Source organism: Symphalangus syndactylus, chromosome 23 (genome assembly GCF_028878055.3).
Source record: "Symphalangus syndactylus isolate Jambi chromosome 23, NHGRI_mSymSyn1-v2.1_pri, whole genome shotgun sequence".
NCBI lineage: Eukaryota > Metazoa > Chordata > Mammalia > Primates > Hylobatidae > Symphalangus > Symphalangus syndactylus.
This window is the reverse complement of record NC_072445.2, coordinates 35,004,224-35,026,588: the sequence shown is the minus strand read 5'-3', so window position 1 is coordinate 35,026,588 and position 22,365 is coordinate 35,004,224. Positions and strand designations below refer to the sequence as shown.

Genomic DNA, 22,365 nt, shown 5'->3' with positions numbered 1-22,365 from the left:
GGTGCCCTGTGCACTGCCTGTGCTGTCAAAAGTTAAAAGAAGCAATTCTCCAATCCCACAGAAATTTTCAGCAGATATATTTTCTGAACTTGAACTACAGTACCAGCAGGGTGTTAAAAACTTAATGCAAGGGCAAAAGCAATTTTCATATTTCAAAATCTACTTAACTATGCAATTGAGGAGCTTCAAACTAAGCCTCACTTTAAAGTGACTAATTCACAATGTAATGACATGCTAAAAGCAAACATAAAGAGATGAACCTACTGGAATCCAGGAATGTCTTCCATGAATGAATATGCCCCAAATCATATACTCACAGATTAATATTAGCCATTTGGCATCTCCTATCTTTATGGAAAGATATTTTCAAAGATGAAATAAATAAAATTGCATTACAGGTCATTAACAGATGAGCATTAGCAAATGACTTTGATGACAGGAAACACTAACTTTGAGCTCCTGTCTGTAATAATAATTATTGGTATTATAATGATGATTTAATACTTCTCATTATCAATAATTATACTCAATTAGTATTGTATTTTGAATTTCATCAATAAATATGAGTGGACTTTTTTTCTCCCTTGTTATATAAGTACCTACATAATATCCTTGATTTGGCCATTTGACTTGCAAATCCTGAAATATTTACTACTTGGCCATTTACAGAAAAAGGCTTCTCTCAGGCTTATTTAATGAAAGCACTAATCCCATTTATGAAAATTCCACCTTTATCACCTAATCACCTTCCAAAGGCCCTAAATCCTAACTTAATGACATTGGTGATTAGGTTTCAACATATGAATTTTCAGTGATGGGGGCAGTCACAAACATTCAGATTACAGTAGGAGTATAATTAAAAGCCTGGAAAACACAATTAACTTTGCACAAGCTTACTTTGACAAAGAGTCCCTAGGTTGATCTCCAATAATTTCTATTTCCTAGTGTTGAAGTATTTGTGTAATACTCTCCCCTTGAGTGTGAATGGGACTTGTGACTTCCTTCTAACCAATAGAATATGGCAAAGGTAAAGGGATGCCACTCCCATAATTACATAAATATGTATATAAAACATACAATATATTGTTTATATTATTATATACATACATTATTACAATCTATAATAACAGGTGTATATAAGCCATTTTATATATAGATATATAAGCAATTTTAAATATATATACACACACAAATACATATTCAAAATAGAGCACAAAAATCCTGTGTAGGTCATTGATGATAATGACAGCATTTGGGGTGGAGAAGATCCAGAGATCGAATCTGCAGGGAAGAAGAAGGAAATGACAATGGGAGATGATAGCAACAGAAGAGAGAGGGCCAGAGTCTGGTATATTTGACAGGCTTGAGTCTCAGGGGAATGACAACAGCATTCACTCCAAAAAGACCTGTAAGCAGCAACTAACGTCTCTACTAGAGAGGGTAGAAGTCTTTAATACAATTCGTTTATGCTGTAGATTTCAGGAACATGCTCCTATAACATGCCTTGGCTGAATCACAAGACATTAGGGGTGCATGGTCTTTCTGGGAAAGTGGAGGGAGTGTTTTTTGTGGAAAATGTAACTTTGATGCTCCATAAAGCTGGTGGCATGGAATGGCTTTGTGTGGCACTTTTTGCGTGGAAAAGGCGATTCCCACTTACTTTGGTTGGAGCTTGTGTTCTAGAGCTCATGTGATTTAGTCCACAGAACAACTGGTGATTTTTTGTGACTCAAAGTTGTCCAAATTTGTGGGGTAGGAGAGATGCAGATTAACTAAACTCCTTTATTCAAACATTTACAGCGGCCTCTCACTTTGTGTGACCACTTGGTTTCTTTTAAAAAGTGGCGAATTATTTGCAACAAGCACTTAATTAACACAAACCAGACCAATCATCTTTTCTGTGTCCTTTTCTCATGTTTCATGGAAATATCCTTAGACACGTTTAAATTTTAACTGGGCTTATTTGAGCAAAGAACAACAAAATGAAACATAGCAAAACAAAACAAAAACGATGAAGAATCAGGCAACCCTGCAAAGCAGAGCAGGTTCAGAGAATGCCAACCAATGGCCTAACAGCATTTATGGGAAACAGAAGTACAGTGGAGACAACCTTATTGGTTACAGCTTAATTGGTTAATTGGTTACAGAGCCTCCAGCAATTAACTAATGCTCAGCTACTGTATTTCAACTGCATATTAGTTTGGTCTGTTAGACTTAGTGGAGGAGCCTAGTCCAAATCAATGGCCTCCTAGACATTTTATTCAACAGATAGAATAGCCTTTATCTTTTCTTCAAACCTCTTGTTTTTTTTGCACTCAAGTCTCCCTCTATAATATTTTCTCCTAGTTTAAGTGAAACACAAAAACTATTTTCTGTCATAAACTGGATTGCGCGATCAAATTTTTCTTTTTTGTTTTGTTTTTTTTGTTGAGGCGGAGTCTCGCTCTGTTGCCCAGGCTAGAGTGCAGTGGCACTATCTCAGCTCACTGCAAGCTCTGCTTCCTGGGTTCACGGCATTCTCTTGCCTCAGCCTCCCGAGTAGCTGGGACTACAGGTGCCTGCCACCACGCCAGGATAAATTTTTGCATTTTTAGTAGAGACTGGGTTTCACTGTATTAGCCAGGATGGACTCGATCCCCTGACATTGTGATCTGCCTGCCTCAGACTCCCAAAGTGCTGGGATTACAGGCGTGAGCCACCGTGCCCATCCTGTGTGATCAAATTTATGTTGATTCATCAAAGTTATTATTAGGACTACGAATTTAGACTACTGGGAGGGAAAATGTAGAAATATTCCACAAACATAAGGTCATTGTCCTAACTCAGTGCAGACAGTGTGTCTGTGCCCCCTGTTCATGTGATGGTGTGTCTGTGCCCTCCTCTGATGTCTCCATAAATGCTTAGGTCTTCCATTCCATTTCTTTTTTTGCAGACTTTTCAAAAGGTGGTGCTCTCTCAACAATACCCAGATTCTGAGCTCAGCACAGGTAGAAGACAAAGGAATTTTTCTGCACTCTCACTTCTTTCACTTCAGGATTCAAACTGCCTCCTTTTTCTCAATGCCTCCTCAGTTCAAAACTGGCATTGTTGAACATCTACTTTTCTATCTTTTAGGAGAAGATAAAGAAACAAGAAAACGGCTTGTTTCTTTATTGGGGATGATCTCTTCTATACCTGTCATCAGGGCCAGCCTCATGGATCTGTGTCCAGTGCAGTTCACAGGGCTTTGAGCTCCACACATTGTGTAACAAAGTCTTGCTTTTCATTATTGGGTTCTTCATCCCACAGGATGCTGATTTTTCCAAAGTACTCGAGCTGGCTGACTTCTTAAAAATGCCCCAGCCTTGCTTAGTGGGGCGGCTCATGGCTGTAATCCCAGCACTTTGGGAGGCCGAGGCGCGCAGATCACGATGTCAGGAGATTGAGACCATCCCAGCTAACACAGTGAAACCCCAACTGTACTAAAAATACAAAAATTTAGTGGGGCGTGGTGGCACGTGCCTGTAGTCCCAGCTACTTGGGAGGCTGAGGCAGGAGAATCGCTTGAACCCGGGAGGCAGAGGTTGCAGTGAGTCGAGATCATGCCATTGCACTCCAGCCTGGGTAAAAAGAATGAAACTCCATCAAACAAACAAACAAACAAAAACAAACAAAAAAACCCAAAACCAAAAAAACTACACCATCCTAATATTAATATTAAACTTTCCTCCAAATCCAAGAACAAACCCTCTTGAACTAATTCCTGATGCTAGTCTGAGTGCATGAAAGATGAGATTGAAGGGTGATTAAGTGTCTAAGGAGATCCTCTTCAAGTTGAGGTGATTTTCCTGCTCTCAGAACTTTAATTTTTCCCATTAAATTTTTGTGAAGTACAAGACTGTAGCCTACATAGCAGTGATTGCTCAGAGTGGCTAGAGAGAGTAAGTGAATAACAAAAATGTCAACAAGTAACTTTGGTAGATTGGAGGAAGCATTGGGAAGATGTTAGTAAAAGAATACAAAATTACAGTTAGAAGAAGTTCAATAAATCTATTGTACAACATGATGACTATAGGTAAAAACAATACAATGTATTGAAAAATGATGAGATTTTAAAATGTTGTCACCGCAAAAATGATGACTATGTGAGGTAATGCATATGGTAATTAGCTTGATTTAGCCACTCCGCAATGCATATGTGTGCATGTAACATTTTACTTTTTATTTGTATTTTAAATTTTAAATTGGCAAGTAAAATTACGTTTTTATCATTTGAGATATATATCTCAAAATAGCATGTTGTATGTGATAAAAACATAATTTTACTTGTCAACTTAAAATTAAAAATACAAATAAAAATAAAATGTTATGTAGCACTTTTTTTAGAACAGGATATTAGCACAGATTATCTTCTTGCATATGAAGATGGGTTTTAGAAACCACAGGAAATTCCGTGTGACCCATAGTTACCCAAGTCATGGTCCCTGACTTACTGCAACAACAACAAAATTACATAAAATTTTTTTATATTGGCATAGGTGTTTGTTCTTACTATTCTCCACTTAGAGAAACTGGTAACAATAATTTATTCCAAAAAGTGTTTATCATATCTCAGCTTCAATCTTGAGTTACCAATTTTTAAAAAATCCTATTATCTGCTGTCTGCATTGGGACGGAAAAGGTAATGACATGTTCCTTGTAAATGGGAGCTTTTAGTTGAAGAGGTATGATGTCACCTGTGAAATATACTTGTACCAAAAATAAATGATATACTTGTACCAAAAATAAACCAAGGAGAAAATGGTCATGGGTGGAATGCTTTGATGTCAAGGCTGGGAAAAAGGTTTCCAAAGCAGTTGAACTCTTTGATGAGAGATTGACAAATTAGCATGAACAGTTCACTGTCAATCACCAGATATGCCAGGAGTAGGGAGCTGCCTGACTTGCCCGAAGTGGAGTGGTAGAGCTTTAGAGGTAACTGTTGTGGCTATAAGAGAACATGAATTCATCAAGGGACAGAGTCTGGGAGATGAGATTTTTGGAAAACCCAGACATAGGGCTAAGGAGAGTGAGCTATCAGAGAATTGCGTGGAAATGTCAGTACGATATGAATCAGAGTAATTGAATATCACATTTTATGCATAAAGGGGGAGATTAAAGAAGCTGGATTGTGAAGTAACGGTAAAGGTTTTCTGGATGTAAGGAATGATAAAAACAGTACAATACACTTTTTTTTTAAGACAGAGTCTCACACTTGTACCTAGGATGGAGTGCTATGTGCAATCTTGGCTCACTGCAACCTCCACCTCCTGGGTTCAAGTGATTATCCTGCCTCAGTCTCCCAAGTAGCTGGGATTACAGGTGCTCGCCACCACACCCAGCTGATTTTTGTATTTTTAGTAGAAGTGGGGTTCCACCATGTTGGCCAGGCTGGTCTTGAACTCCTGAGCTCAGGCAATCCTCCCACCTCAGCCTCCAAAAGTGCTGGGATTACAGGAGTGAGCCACCGCACCCAACCAACAATACACCTTTATGTTTGTCTCCCAGAACGGAGTTTTAGTAAAGTGGTGAAGATGAATGATGGTAGATATAGGAAGTTTGAGATAGAATAGATGATGAGAAGAGGGAGGATTGACAATACAGAGTATTGCCACAGCATGTATATCCAAGAACACTACATTGGTAAAGGTTATCCATAGAGCAGCTAAGGGTATCTTCAGTGTCTTAAATTATTAAATAATGATGACATCATCCCATATGTATTGTAGATTTGTCTCATATGTGTTGATTTTACGTATGATAGAAATGCTGTAAGCAAAAATGTGTTTAACCAAAGTACCACATTCACCTAGACAGTTTGAAGAAACAGAAATTTACTCTAAAATTCCCTAGTTTGAAAACAACTTGATATGTGATCTGAAATGTATTATTATGTATTCATAAAAACTCATATATTACCTTAGTAATATTGCTAAAAGGTAGTTTTTTTTAGATTTTATGAGCCTTAGTAGTAGCTGATCTACACTCTCTTGTCTAGTATTTAAATAGATAATATAAAGATGAATACTCTTTCACAGAAAAGTCATCCTTCAGTAACTGCTTTGGGAGATTTATGGGTCTTAAAATCTCTGTGGAATCTAAATTGGCTTTTTATTTATTGGTCTACTTTGAGTGTAAATAAAAACAGATGAATGCCACCTTCCTTAACAATAGTTTTTTGTTCATTTTAAATCTGAAATTTTTATTTTGGTAATATTTTGAATTTATATTAAAGCTTTTTTAGCTTTTTTCCCCCTAACTATTAATAGAAGCAAACTCTTACTGTTTATTTATGACGGAACACACATGCAGGACTTGAAAGATGTTACTAATAATGTCCACTATGAGAACTACGGAAGCAGAAAACTGGCAGCTGTGATTTATAATTGATAACAACAAGAATAAAGGGCAGCTCACTAAGTATGTATTTTTTCTCCAGAAAAGCTATTCTTTCTGTAGTCAATCATCATATTGTTTCATTGTCATTAAATTTCTCCTGGCTACTCAGTAGAAAATTTGGATAAAGTTCTCTATGCAAAACAGCATAAGTTTATATTGTTATGTTTTGTTAAGAGTAGAAACCTTTTTTAATGATCCATTTTGATAGAGTTTTCACTTACAGATTATGTGGAAACAAAGGACAGGCCTTAACAAAAGGAATATTTAGATGAATTTACTCTTGGTTACCTTCTCTATTCCTATACCAGGGAGCAAATTAGCTGGAGTTTCAGTTTCTTTTGGTTGTTAGAGTGGTGTAAGTGACTAAAAAGTGTGTAGCTTTGCCTTATTGAGCTTATATCTCAAGCTGTGGTGTTTTTATGTTGGGGTCAAAAAAAGAGATGTGTGAGGAAGCTGGTAACCATGTCTGTGCCCTACTTTTAAAAAATTTGTCATTATTGAAGATCATAATTACATCATGTCACTTAACAATGGGGATGCATCTTGAGAAATGTGTCATTGGGCTATTTCATCATTCTGTAAACATCATAGAGTGTACCTACACAAACCTAGATAGTAGAGCTTTCTACACACCTAGGTTATGTGGTCTAGCTATTGCTTGTAGGCTATAAGCCTATACAGCATGTTACTGTACTGAATGTTATAGAGAGTTGTAACATGATGTTAAGTATTAGTGTATCTAAACATAGAAAAAGTGCAGTAAAAATACAGTAATGTGAAGGACCTCTTCAAGGAGAACTACAAACCACTGCTCAATGAAATAAAATAGGATACAAACAAATGGAAGAACATTCCATGCTCATGGGTTGGAAGAATCAATATCGTGAAAATGGCCATACTGCCCAAGGTGATTTATAGATTCAATGCCATCCCCATCAAGCTACCAATGACTTTCTTCACAGAATTGGAAATAACTACTTTAAAGTTCATATGGAACCAAAAAAGAGCCCACATTGCCAAGTCAATCCTAAGCCAAAAGAACAAAGCTGGAGGCATCACGCTACCTGACTTCAAACTATACTACAAGGCTACAGTAACCAAACAGCATGGTACTGGTACCACAACAGAGACATAGATCAATGGAACAGAACAGAGCCCTCAGAAATAATGCCACATATCTACAACTATCTGATCTTTGACAAACCTGACAAAAACAAGCAATGGGGAAAGGATTCCCTATTTAATAAATGGTGCTGGGAAAACTGGCTAGCCATATGTAGAAAGCTGAAACTGGATCTCTTCCTTGCACCTTATACAAAAATTAATTCAAGATGGATTAAAGACTTACATGTTAGACCTAAAACCATAAAAACCCTAGTAGAAAACCTAGGCAATACCATTCAGGACATAGGCATGGGCAAGGACTTCATGTCTAAAACACCAAAGGCAATGGCAACAAAAGCCAAAATTGAAAAATGGGATCTAATTAAACTAAAGAGCTTCTGCACAGCAAAAGAAACTACCATCAGAGTGAACAGGCAACCTAAAAATTGGGAGAAAATTTTTGCAACCTACTCATCTGACAAAGGGCTAATGTCCAGAATCTACAATGAACCCAAACAAATTTACAAGAAAAAAACAAACAACCCATCAAAAAGTGGGTGAACGACATGAACAGACACTTCTCAAAAGAAGACATTTATGCAGCCAAAAAACACATGAAGAAATGCTCATCATCACTGGCCATCAGAGAAATGCAAATCAAAACCACAATGAGATAACATCTCACACCAGTTAGAATGGCCATCATGAAAAAGTCAGTAAACAAAAGGTGCTGGAGAGGATGTGGAGAAATAGGAACACTTTTACACTGTTGGTGGGACTGTAAACTAGTTCAACCATTGTGGAAGTCAGTGTGGCGATTCCTCAGGGATCTAGAACTAGAAATACCATTTGACCCAGCCATCCCATTACTGGATATATACCCAAAGGACTATAAATCATGCTGCTATAAAGACACATGCACACGTATGTTTATTGTGGCACTATTCACAATAGCAGAGCTGGAACCAACCCAAATGTCCAACAATGATAGACCGGATTAAGAAAATGTGGCACATATACACCATGGAATACTATGCAGCCATAAAAAATGATGAGTTCATGTCCTTTGTAGGGACATGGATGAAACTGGAAACCATCATTCTTAGTAAACTATCGCAAGGACAAAAAGCAAACACCACATGTTCTCACTCATAGGTGGGAATTGAACAATGAGAACTGATGGACACAGGAAGGGGAACTTCATACTCCGGAGACTGTTGTGGGGTGGGAGCGGGGGGATGGACAGCATTAGGAGATATACCTAATGCTAAATGACGAGTTAATGGGTTCTGTAAACCAACATGGCACATGGATACATGTGTAACAAACCTGCACATTGTGCACATGTACCCTAAAACCTAAAGTATAATAATAAAATAAAAAAATATACAGTATAAAAGATTAAAAATGGTATATCTGTATAGGACACTTGGTATGAATGGAGCGTGCAGGACTGGAAGTGACTCTGTATGATTCAGTGAGTGAGTGGTGAGTGAATGTGAAGGCCTAGGATATTACTGTATGCTACTGTGGACGTTATGAACCCTGTACACCTAGGCTATACTAAATGTATTTTTAAATTTGTCTTTAATCTCATTTTGCTATAACTTTTATAATAAATTTAAAAAATCCTTTTGATTCTTTTGAAGTAACACTTAGCATAAAACACAAACACACTGAACAGATGTACAAAAATATTATCTTTATTATCTTTATTCTATAAGCTTTTTTTCTGTTTTAAAAGTTCTTTCTTTTTTCACTTAAAACTCTTTTTTGTTAAAAATGATGACATGAACCTACACATCAGCCTTGGCCTACTCAGGGCCAAGATCATCAAGATGCTACTGGGCAGTAGGACAAGATAGCCGAATAGGAACAGCTCCAGTCTACAGCTCCCAGAGTGTATGCCACAGAAGATGGGTGATTTCTCCATTTCCAAATGAGGTACTGGGTTCATCTCACTGGGGAGTGCCAGACAGTGGGTGCAGGACAGTGGGTGCAGCACACCATGCGTGAGCTGAAGCAGGATGAGGCATCGCCTCAACCAGGAAGTGCAAGGGGTCAGGGAATTCCCTTTCCTAGTCAAAGAAAGGAGTGACAGACGGCACCTGGAAAATGGGGTCACTCCCACCCTAATACTGCACTTTTCCAATGGGCTTAACAAATGGCACACCAGGAAATTATATCCCACACCTGGCTTAGAGGGTCCTATGCCTATGGAGCCTCACTCATTGCTATCACAGCAGTCTAAGATCAAACTGCAAGGTGGCATCGAGGCTGGGGGAGGGGCGCCCACCATTGCCGAGGCTTGAGTAGGTAAACAAAGCAGCCAGGAAGCTAGAACTGGGTGGAGCCCACCACAGCTCAAGGAGGCCAGCTTGCCTCTGTAAGCTCCACCTCTTGAGGCAGGGCACAGACAAACAAAAGGCAGCAGTAACCTCTGCAGACTTAAATGTCCGTCTCTGACAACATTGAAGAGAGTAGTGGTTCTCCCAGCATGCAGCTGGAGATCTGAGAAGGGGCAGACAACCTCCTCAAGTGGATCCCTGACCCCCTATTAGCCTAACTGGGAGGCACCCCCCAGTAGGGGTGGACGGACACCTCACACGGCCGGGTGCTCCTCTGAGACAAAACTTTCAGAGGAACGATCAGGCAGCAGCATTTGCGGTTCACCAATATCTGCTGTTCTGCAGGCACTGCTGCTGATACCCAGGCAAACAGGTCTGGAGCAGACCTCCAGCAAATTCCAACAGACCTGCAGCTTAGGGTCCTGACTGTTAGAAGGAAAAGTAACAAACAGAAAGGACACCCACACCAAAAACCCATCTGTACGTCACCATCATCAAAGAACAAAGGTAGATAAAACCACAAAGATGGGGAAAAAACAGAGCAGAAAAACTGGAAACTCTAAAAATCAGACTGCCTCTCTTCCTCCAAGGGAACACAGCTCCTCACCAGCAAAGGAACAAAGCTGGATGTAGAATGACTTTGACAAGTTGAGAGAAGAAGGTTTCAGAAGATCAAACTACTCCGAGGTAAAGGAGGAAGTTTGAACCAGTGGCAAAGAAGTTAAAAACCTTGAAAAAAAATTAGACGAATGGCTAACTAAAATAAACAGTGCAGAGAAGTCCTTAAAGTACCTGATGGAGCTGAAAACCATGGCACAAGAACTATGTGATGAATGCACAAGCTTCAGTAGCTGATGTGATCAACTGGAAGAAAGGGTATTAGTGATGGAAGATCAAATGAATGAAATGAAGTGAGAAGAGAAGTTTAGAGAAAAAGGAATAAAAAGAAATGAACAAAGCCTCCAAGAAATATAGTAATATGTGAAAAGACCAAATCTACGTCTGATTGATTCACCTGAAAGTGACAGGGAGAATGGAACTAAGTTGGAAAACACTCTGCAGGATATTATCCAGGAGAACTTCCCCAATCTAGCAAGGCAGGCCACATTCAAATTCAGGAAATACAGAGAACACCACAAAGATACTCCTCGAGAAGAGCAACTCCAAGACACATAATTGTCAGATTCACCAAAGTTGAAATGAAGGAAAAACTGTTAAGGGCAGCCAGAGAGAAAGGTCAGGTTACCCACAAAGGGAAGCCCATAAGACTGACAGCTGATCTCTCCGCAGAAACTCTACAAGCCAGAAGAGAGTGGGGGCCAATATTCAACATTCTTGAAGAAAAGAATTTTCAACCCAGAATTTCCTATCCCGCCAAACTAAGCTTCATAAGTGAAGGAGAAATAAAAATCCTTTACAGACAAGCAAATGCTGAGAGATTTTGTCACCATCAGGCCTGCCCTAAAAGAGCTCCTGAAGGAAGCACTAAACATGGAAAGGAACAACTTGTACCAGCCACTGCAAAAACATGCCAAATTGTAAAGACTATCAAGGCTAGGAATAAACTGCAGCAACTAATGAGGAAAATAACCAGCTAACATCATAATGACAGGATTAAATTCACACATAACAATATTAATTTTAAATGTAAATGGGCTAAATGCTCCAATTAAAAGACACAGACTGGCAAATTGGATGAAGAGTCAAGACCCATCAGTGTGCTGTATTCAGGAAACCCATCTCGTGTGCAGAGACACACATAGGCTCAAAATAAAGGGATGGAGGAAGATCTATCAAGCAAATGGAAAACAAAAAGAGGCAGGGGTTGCAATCCTAGTCTCTGATAAAACAGACTTTAAACCAACAAAGATCAAAAGAGACAAAGAAGGCCATTATGTAGTGGTAGAGGGCTCAATTCAACAAGAAGAACTAACTATCCTAAATATATATGCACCCAATACAGGAGCACCAAGATTCATAAAGCAAGCCCTTAGAGTCATACAAAGAGACTTAGACTCCCACACAATAATAATGGGACACTTTAACACCCCACTGTCAACATTAGACAGATCAATGAGACAGAAAGTTAACAAGGATATCCAAGAATTGAACTGAGCTCTGCACCAAGTGGACCTAATAGACATCTACAGAACTCTCCACCCCAAATCCACAGAATATACATTCTTTTCAGCACCACACCACACCTATTCCAAAATTGACCACATAGTTGGAAGTAAAGCACTCCTCAGCAAATGTAAAATAACAGAAATTATAGCAAACTGTCTCTCAGACCACAGTGCAATCAAACTAGAACTCAGGATTAAGAAATTCACTCAAAACTGCTCAACTACATTGAAACTGAACAACCTGATCCTGAGTGACTACTGGGTACATAACGAAATGAAGGCAGAACTAAAGGTGTTCTTTGAAAACAATGAGAACAAAGACACAACATACCAGAATCTCTAGGACACATTCAAAGCAGTGTGTAGAGGGAAATTTAGAGCACTAAATGCCCACAACAGAAAGCAGGAAAGATCTAAAACTGACCCCCTAACATCACAATTAAAAGAACTAGAAAAGCAAGAGCAAACACATTCAAAAGCTAGCAGAAGGCAAGAAATAACTAAGATCAGAGCAGAACTGAAGGAAATAGAGACACAAAAAAAACCTTCAAAAAAATCAATGAATCCAGGAGCTGTTTTTTGAAAAGATCAACAAAATTGATAGACTGCTAGCAAGACTAATAAAGAAGAAAAGAGAAAAGAATCAAATAGACACAATAAAAAATGATAAAGGGGATATCACCACCCATCCCACAGAAATACAAACTACCATCAGAGAATAATATAAACACCTCTGTGCAAATAAACTAGAAAATCTAGAAGAAATGGATAAATTCCTCGACACATACACCCTCCCAAGACTAAATCAGGAAGAAGCTGAATCGCTGAATAGACCAATAACAGGCTCTCAAATTGAGGCAATAATTAATAGCTTACCAACCAAAAAAAGTCCAATTCACAGCTGAATTCTACCAGGGATAAAAGGAGGAGATGATACCATTCCTTCTGAAACTATTCCAATCAATAGAAAAAGAGAGAATCCTCCCTAACTCATTTTATGAGGCCAGCATCATCCTGATACCAAAGCCTTGCAGAGTCACAACAAAAAAAGAGAATTTCAGACCAATATCCCTGATGAACATTTATGCAAAAATCCTCAGTAAAATACTGGCAAACTGAATCCAGCAGCACATCAAAAAGCTTATCCACCAACATCAAGTGGGCTTCATCCCTGGGATCCAAGGCTGGTTCAACATATGCAAATCAATAAACGTAATCCAGCATATAAACAGAACCAAAGACAAAAACCACATGATTATCTCAATAGATGCAGAAAAGGCCTTTGACAAAATTCAACAACCTTCATGCTAAAAACTCTCAGTAAATTAGTTATTGATAATAAGAGCTATCAATGAAAAACCCACAGCCAATATCACATTGAATGGAAAAAAACTGGAAGCATTCCCTTTGAAAACTGGCACAAGACAGGGATGCCCTCTCTCACCGTTCCTATTCAACATGGTGTTGGAAATTCTGGCCAGGGCAATCAGGCAGGAGAAGAAAATAAAGGGTATTCAATTAGGAAAAGAGGAAGTCAAATTGTCCCTGTTTGCAGACGACATGATTGTACATCTAGAAAACCCCATCATCTCAGCCCAAAATCTCCTTAAGCTGCTAAGCAATTTCAGCAAAGTTTCAGGATACAAAATCAATGTACAAAAATCACAAGCATTCTTATACACCAATAACAGACAAACAGAAAGCCAAATCATGAGTGAACTTCCATTCACAATTGCTTCAAAGTGAATAAAATACCTAGGAATTCAGTTATAAGGGATGTGAAGGACCTCTTCAAGAAGAACTACAGGCCATTGCTTAATGAAATAGAAGAGGATACAAACAAATGGAAGAACATTCCATGCTCATGGGTAGGATGAATCAATATCATGAAAATGGCCATATTGCCCAAGGTAATTTATAGATTCAATGCCATCCCCATCAAGCTACCAATGACTTTCTTCACAGAATTGGAAAAAAACTACTTTAAAGTTCATATGCAACGAAAAAAGAGCCCACATTGCCAAGTCAATCCTAAGCCAGAAGAACAAGCTGGAGGCATCATGCTACCTGACTTCAAATTATACTAAAAGGCTGCAGTAACCAAAAAAGCATGGTACTGGTACCAAAACAAAGGAATGGAACAGAACAGAGCCCCCAGAAATAATGCCATGTATCTACAACTATCTGATCTTTGACAAACCTGGCAAAAACAAGCAATGAGGAAAGGAGTCCCTATTTAATAAATGGTGCTGGGAAAACTGGCTAGCCATATGGAGAAAGATGAAACTGGATCCCTTCCTTACACCTTATACAAAAATTAATTCAAGATGGATTATAGACTTACATGTTATACCTAAAATTATAAAAACCCTAGAAGAAAACCTAGACAATACCATTCAGGACATAGGCATGGGCAAGGACTTCATGTCTAAAACACCAAAAGCAATGGCAACAAAAGCCAAAATTGACAAATGGGATCTAATTAAACTAAAGAGCTCCTTGCACAGCAAAAGAAACTACCATCAGAGTGAACAGGCAACCTACAGAATGGGAGAAAATGTTTGCAACCTACTCATCTGTCAAAGGGCTAACATCCAGAATCTACAATGAACTCAAACACATTTTCAAGAAAAAAACAAACAACCCCATCAAAAAGTGGGCAAAGCATATGAACAGACACTTCTCAAAAGAAGACATTTATGCAGCCAAAAAACACATGAAAAAATGCTCATCATCACTGGCCATCAGAGAAATTCAAAACAAAACCACAATGAGATAGCATCTCACAACAGTTAGAATGGTGATCACTAAAAAGTCAGGAAACAACAGGTGTTGGAGAGGATTCGGAGAAATGGGAACACTTTTACACTGTTGGTGGGACTGTAAACTAGTTCAAACATTGTGGAAGTCAGTGTGGCGATTCCTCAGGGGTCTAGAACTAGAAATACCATTTGACCTAGCCATCCCATTACTGGTTATATACCCAAAGGATTATAAATCATGCTGCTATAAAGACACATGCACACATATGTTTATTGTGGCACTATTCACAATAGCAAACACTTGGAACCAACCCAAATGTCCAACAATGATAGACTGGATTAAGAAAATGTGGCACATACACACTATGGAATACTATGCAGCCATGAAAAATGATGAGTTCATGTCCTTTGTAGGGATATGGATGAAACTGGAAACCATCATTCTCAACAAACTATTCCAAGGACAAAAAACCAAACACCGCATGTTCCCACTCATAGGTGGAAATTGAACAGTGAGAACACATGGACACAGGAACGGGAACATCACACTCTGGGGACTGTTGTGGGGTGGGGGGGAGGGGGGAGGGATAGCGTTAGGAGGCATACCTAATGCTAAATGACGAGTTAATGGGTGCAGCACACCAATATGTCACATGTATACATATGTAATAAACCTGCACGTTGTGCACATGTACCCTAAGACTTAAAGTATAATAATAATAAAATAAAATAAAGCAATTATAGGAAAGTAGAGAGAACAAAAAAATACCTATAATTCTATAACTTAAAGACAAAAAAAAGAAAGATGCTACTGGGCAGTAGGAATTTTTCAGTTTCTATGGGCCGCCATCATATATGCGGTCCCTTGTTGACTGAAATGTCATTATACAGTGCATAGCTGTATTACAAAACCATTTTAAATACTGTGCATATGTAGCTAGGTGTTATTTACCATTAGACGATAATCCTAAAAGATCAGCTATATAAATATGAAAGACAAGTTATCAAAGTAGCTATACTGTTTTCCATGGTGGTTAACATGCCTTATAATGGAGTAGAAAAAAGTCCCTTCTTAAATATTTAAAACACAAGTTTTTGTTTGAGGTAAGCCTCAATATATGAACAAAAGGAAGGCTTTTTATCTTTTTTTAGCCAAATATTTATTGAGCAACTTTGGCACAAAAATGTAAGGATCCATCATCATGAATATTGTTCATGAAATCCTAATTCACTTTAAACTCATTAACAATGAACTTTTTAACTTATTAAAAGAAACACATACACAAAGCTGCTGATAATCTTGTATGTTAGAAGAAAATACCATCAGTACATATTTTTTGTTAAATATATGTACTTATTCAATACATTTATTAAACAGTTGTGATGTTGTAGATATAAGGAATTGTTTATTTGTTCCCATGTCTCAAATATAAGGCTATTTAAAGTAGTGCTGTTGGATGCAGGTAAGATAATTCAGAGAAAAATAGTAAACTTTACAATATCATTAAGTTTTTTTCTGCATATACAAAATTCTACTGTGTGGATATGTGAATTATACTATATCCCAGGTGAAAACAAAAATAGTAGAATTCTACTGGAAATATGTCTCTTAAAGAGAGGAACGATGACCATACTTTGCCTATGCAAATAAAAAAAGAAATGTTTGCATTGCTAAAAAGCAAATTGCCCCAGAAGCTAACATAATATTTTATTTTATGTTAATAATAAGTAGGAAAATAAACATTTTAGAAGACCAATCTAACTGGGAAATAGCTGTACTCGGAATAGATATTTGATATGATTTGATAAATTAGATTGTTACTACTTCATTGAAGAACACAAATTGAATCTGAAATAAATCACTTAGAAGTTTTATCTATTGATTGTATCTTACATTGTCTTGAAAATGTTAGCAATTTCAAAAAATATTTTTATTAAATTTTTCTTTAAAAATTATTAACAACTTATGGTGCTTTAGCTGATGTAAGGTGCTTTTCCTCATAGCTCAGTACATGTCCATGAATAACTGAAAAGAAAGACTAATGTTTATATAAGTGAAGTAAGCAGGTGTGAGTTTAGGCTTCTTTTAGTGTTCTTTTTGTATTGCTCTCATGCGACTCTCCATAGGAATGTATTCTTTGACAGTGGTAGTGGGGAGGGGTTGAAAGTTGCAAGAATTTTGGAATGGAAGGTGAACCTATTGAAAATTTATAGTTAAATTGATTGTTGGCAATATGATGCTTCACAAAGTGCTAATCACACTTTGGTTTTAGAAGATAAGCTAAACTTTTTAAAGATGTTAGACATTGAATAGTAAAATACATTCATGTGCCACATAACGATGTTTCAGTCAATGACTGCATATATGACAAGTTCCCATAAGATTATAATGTCTATACCATAGAGCCTAAGTGTATAGTAGGTTATACTATCTAGGGTTGTGTAAGTATACTCTGTGTTGTTCATGCAATGATAAATTAATTTCTAAGAATGTATCCCCATTGTTAAGCAATGCATGACTGTAGATCAATTTATCTTATATTTAAATTTTCTGAGGTAGTTTTGGGAAAACTGTAGAGTCTATTGAAACATGAAATAAAAATAAAGATTAAAAACATATGTGTAGATGTCTGAAAATGTGCCTTTCTGTTATGTCAATAGTCCTAGAACAATTCTGTTTTAGAGAGACTTAAAACAAGAATTAGATTGTGTGGTTTAAATCTGAAGAATAGCTGAACTTGTCCAGCTATAATTTATCTCAAGGTTAGATCTGGAGAAGTGGATGCTGTTCTTAGCAGCTATCCAGTTATTACCTGTTTCTCACAAAGAAAGTATGGAGCAATCTAAGTACTTCTTATATGCTTAGAGAATGTATCTTTCATCCCTGTATGGAGGGTAGTGAGTGGTTGAAAGCCACAGAAAGGGTAACCTCTCATACCAAAAAAAATTCAGCAAGGGTTTGTAAAAGAAAGAGGAGAAGAGCTGGTCATATCCAGATTGCTCACCTCTTAAAGGAAGTGATCCCCAATAACAAGAGAGCCATCTTTTTTTTTTTTATGCTAAACTTCCTTCTTGAAGTTTTGTCTGCCTCCTTTTTCCTTGATCTTCCTTCTACCCTTTACTTAAAGTCACATTTGATTGGTGACGCTTTTTCAGAACTGATGTCTATCATTGGTACCAACTGTGACAATAGATATCTTGCCCCCTAGTCTCTCTTTCCCTTATGTTAATTTATTTTTCTGTTCTCTATAGCCTTCTCCATCAGTCATCTTGGGAAAACTTTATAAGTAAATGACTAAAAATACAGCTTTCAAAGGCAGATCCTCAGAATTCTTGATACATGACAAGAGTTTTCATTGATCTAAATAGAAATGAAGACAACTTTCTGAAAATTTCAAGTTGTTTCAAAAAATTAAACTTATTGAGTTGTATCTTTTACTCTTTATTTAAGTGTCCTTTCATGAAATTATAATGATAGTAGTTGGAGTTTTGTTTATGTTTGGTTTTAATACTCTTACTTGGCAAAACAAGATGTTGACAACCATTATAACTAAAAATTTTTGGAAATTTTTATTGATCTTTGAAATTATTTAAGTGAAATTCCTTTGGAAAATTTTGCACATAGTGACCTACTAACCACTGGAGCAAAAGTATGTAAATGTGCTTGCTTACTGTGTTCTTTAGAAAAGACCAGCAAACATAATTTAAATGAAACATGATTGTCTTTTATTATACTCCAAATGTGGGTCATGTGTAATGCAGCAAAGTAGAACTTGACTAGGTCATCCTTCTGTGGTGGCTCTAATTCTCTTATTGGTCACATGAAAGGGTGTGGCTTGCAGGAATTTTAACCTTATAAAGACAGCTCTAGAAGGAGCTAAATCTTTGGGGATTTAGTTTCATATTCAGGTTATGTTGTAACCATTTTCTTTTTCTTGTTTCACTAGGCTTTTTTCATTTCCTTGTCTGGGTTTTTAATTTCACTGATAGGTTTATAAACTTTACTACTATATGTGTGGGGGTAAGAGTTTCCTATTAAAAAGCAGGCAGGCTTTTTACATAACTTAAATATATAACTTAATATATAACTTAAATATATAACTTCATATAATTTAAATGGTTTTTCCAGCCATTTAATAAAAGGTTTTACTTGGAAAAAAACAGTAAATGTGAAGACAAAAAGTGATCTCCCTACATTTTCTACATTGTAAGCACAATTTTTTGTTTCGATTTTCTAAAAATTAATAAAGATGACTAGAAGTGAGGTGTTAATTTAAAAATTAAAAATTTGAAGGATCATTTTTACTGGTGAGAGACTTCAAAAAATTCATTTTAAATATGCATGAACATTTTTTCACAGTATTTGAGTGTATTTGGTCAGATTTTTTTACAAGGCTAAAAACTAACAGTATCTTAACTGTTAAATATTGCAAATTTCTTTGAGAAAGTACACACATTTGGCAGGTTTAGAGCTTTGAACAGACTTTCAGAAGATAATTGCATAGCATATTTTATAGTGATTTAGTATAATGATTATGAACATAATTTGGGAAATAAATTAGCTTTAGCGAATTTTACTTTAAATTTTTTATTTAGGGCACATAATTTAATTGTGAAAGCTATGCATTTGCCTTTAATTGAAATTTTAGCATGCTTTACTTTAAACGTGCTAAATCACTAATTTCTGTTCCTTTAGATATGATACAGTTGAAGGCGTGTAAGGCGGGGGATTGTTTTTCCAAAGACACAGCAGTTTTACTATACAGGGATTTTAATACTCAAATTTCTAATTTAAAAGATTTTTTTTTTCTTTGAGATGGGGTCCTGCTCTGTCACCCAGGCTGAAGTGCAGTGGCACGATCTTGGCTCACTGTAACCTCTGCCTCCTGGGTTCAAGCAATTCCACTGCCTCAGCCTACCAAGTAGCTGGGATTACAGGGGTGCGCCACCACACCCAGCTAATTTTTGTATTTTTAGTAGAGACAAGGTTTCACCATGTTGGCCAGGTTGGTTTCAAACTCCTGACCTTGTGATCTGCCTGTCTTGGCCTCCCAAAGTGCTGGGGTTACAGGTGTGAGTTACCATGCCCGGCCTGAAAGAAGATTTTGAAACATCATTGCATGTTTTCTCTGCAGTCTCTTATTTTCCCCCTAGAGTTATTTAAATAATAATTTAGGTGGCAAAATTACCTGCTCCTTCACGAGGATAAAGTAAAATAAACGTTTTATAGATGCGTTATATAAGTAGGAAGATATTTAATTCTCTCTGATTTCTAATTTAATGTATTTACAATCACAGTTATATTGTTGAATCATCTTAAGTTGCTTAAATACACATATTCAGTTACTTAAGGTTAGTAATTAAAAAATCGTTTTTAGATTATTTCTTTTCTAGAGCCTAAAAAAGATTTTTGGGGTGTTAGGGGACAGTAGGAATTGTAGACTCTGAAAATCTAGCAAAAGCTTTGGACCCTTTCACTGGAAGAATGCTGGCAAACACGAACACACATTTGGTATGCTGTTTCAGGGCAGTCACTGACACTGGGTGTGCTCAAGAGATCAGAGGCAACTATATTAAAAACAGCTACCATTAATATGAGGAATATATGAATATATATAATATATATATTTATAAAAGGAGCAGAAATAGGATACAATTGCTTTACTATTAAAGAATTAAAAAAAGGATGTCTTCAACTTTTAACAACAAAAAAATTTACACTTGAAAATGTATTTCATGTACACTTGAAAAGTAATTCTCCACTTTTGTTTTGTTTTGTTTTGTTTTGTTTTTTTGAGATGGAGACTTGCTCTGTCACCGAGGCTGGAGTGCCGTTGGGCGATCTCGGCTCATTGCAACCTCCGCCTCCCGGGTTGAAGCAATTCTCCTGCCTCAGCCTCCTGAGTAACTGGGACTACAGGCATGTGCCACCACACCCAGCTAATTTTTGTATTTTTAGTAGATGTGGGGTTTCGCCATGTTGGCCAAGCTGGTCTCAAACTCCTGGCCACAAGTGATCTGCCTGCCTCGGCCTCCCAAAGTGTAGGGATTATAGACATAAGGCACTGTGCCTGGCCTGGACTTCCCTTTCTGAGCGCCCTGCTGACCTGTTCTGATGATGACTGTTCCTGCAGAGGTCTACGGGACCCCCAGTTACCTGGGCCCTGAGATCATCGAGTGCTGCATGAATGAGGACCATCCGGGCTACGGGAAGGAGGTGGACATGTGAGTGCGCCGGGGGAGGAGGATCACCCGCCTGGGCTGGGTGTGGGAGGAAGCAGGCAGGTCTGGGTCGGTGCCCCTGGCATGGAGTAAGTGGCCCTGGGCCCTCTCACGCCCAGATGGAGCACTGGCGTCATCATGTACACGCTGCTGGCTGGCTGCCCAGCTTTTTCGCACCGGAAGCAGATGCTGGTGCTGAGGATGATCATGAGCGGCAACTACCAGTTTGGCTCTCGCGAGTGGGATGATTACTTGGACACCGTGAAGGACCTGGTGAGAGACGAGGCCGACTGGCTCCTGGGCTCAGGGCCGCGATGCCAGGCTCCCTTGCCCAGGGAGGCCCCACCTCTGCTGACATGCTGGAGGGGACCTGCCTTAACGTTTTCGGGTCCCCTCCCTCCTCCCCTCCCAGGTCTCCTGATTCCTGTTGGTGCAACCCCAGAGCTGCTGCACAGCGGAAGAGGCCTTGGCACACCCTTTCTTCCAGCAGTACGTGGTGGACAAAGTGCGGCACGTCAGCCCCCGCGGGAAGTTCAAGGTACGAAGCGTCCTGACCCAGGCCCTGTGGCAGTTGCCACCAGCTCCACAAGTGCAAACCTCTAAGCCCTCTCCTCTCCCAGGGGTCCTTACATCCCATGGGTTTCCAGAGTACCCACCCCTCCCCTGCCAGCCGCGCTGTGATGGCTTCAGGGATGGCAGGTGTCAGCCCACTGGCTCTGACTCTGCAGATGCAGGCCAAGTGGGAATTAGGGGACACTAGGAGGGCCCTGCAGAAGCCACCCAAGACTTCGTGGCAAACGAGCCCAGAGAGTCCTGTGCTGGAGGGGCAGGGCCTGGCAGGGGAGTACTGCAGCCCAGCTTCTCTGCCTGGCCCTGCAGGTGATCGCCCTGACCGTGCTGGCTTCAGAGCGGAACTACTAACAGTACCGCCGGGTGAAGCCGGTGACCTGGGAGATCGTCATCCGAGACCCACCGCTACACCCTCCAGCTTCCGTGCCGGCTCATCGATGCCTATGCTTTCCGAATCTATGGCCACTGGGTGAAGAAGGGGCAGCAACAGAACTGGGCAGCCCTTTTCAAGAACACACCCAAGGCCGTGCTCCTCTCCCTGGCCAAGGAGGTCTACTGAGGGGCTGGCCAGTCAGGGAGGGCTGGGGGGCAGATGGGGAGGGGAAGCCTCGGAAACACAAGTCAAAGGGGTGAGGTGTGCAGGCCTCTGCAGAAGGAGCGCTTGGCCCTGGCCAGGAACCCCTGGAGCTGAGGCCACGATCCCCTCTCAAAGGCTGTGCACAAGGGAAGCGGGTGTTCCCACCACACAGCAATACCTGCAGGCTGGGACAGGCCCTGGGTGGGCAGAGATCACATGTGGCCTGAGAACCAGGAACC

At 38.9% G+C, this 22,365-nt stretch overlaps 1 pseudogene; it reads left to right on the top strand.

The window, feature by feature from the left end:
* Nucleotides 1-4,896: 4,896 nt before the first annotated feature.
* Nucleotides 4,897-22,108, top strand: LOC129473132 (phosphorylase b kinase gamma catalytic chain, skeletal muscle/heart isoform-like; annotated as a pseudogene).
* Nucleotides 22,109-22,365: the final 257 nt, after the last annotated feature.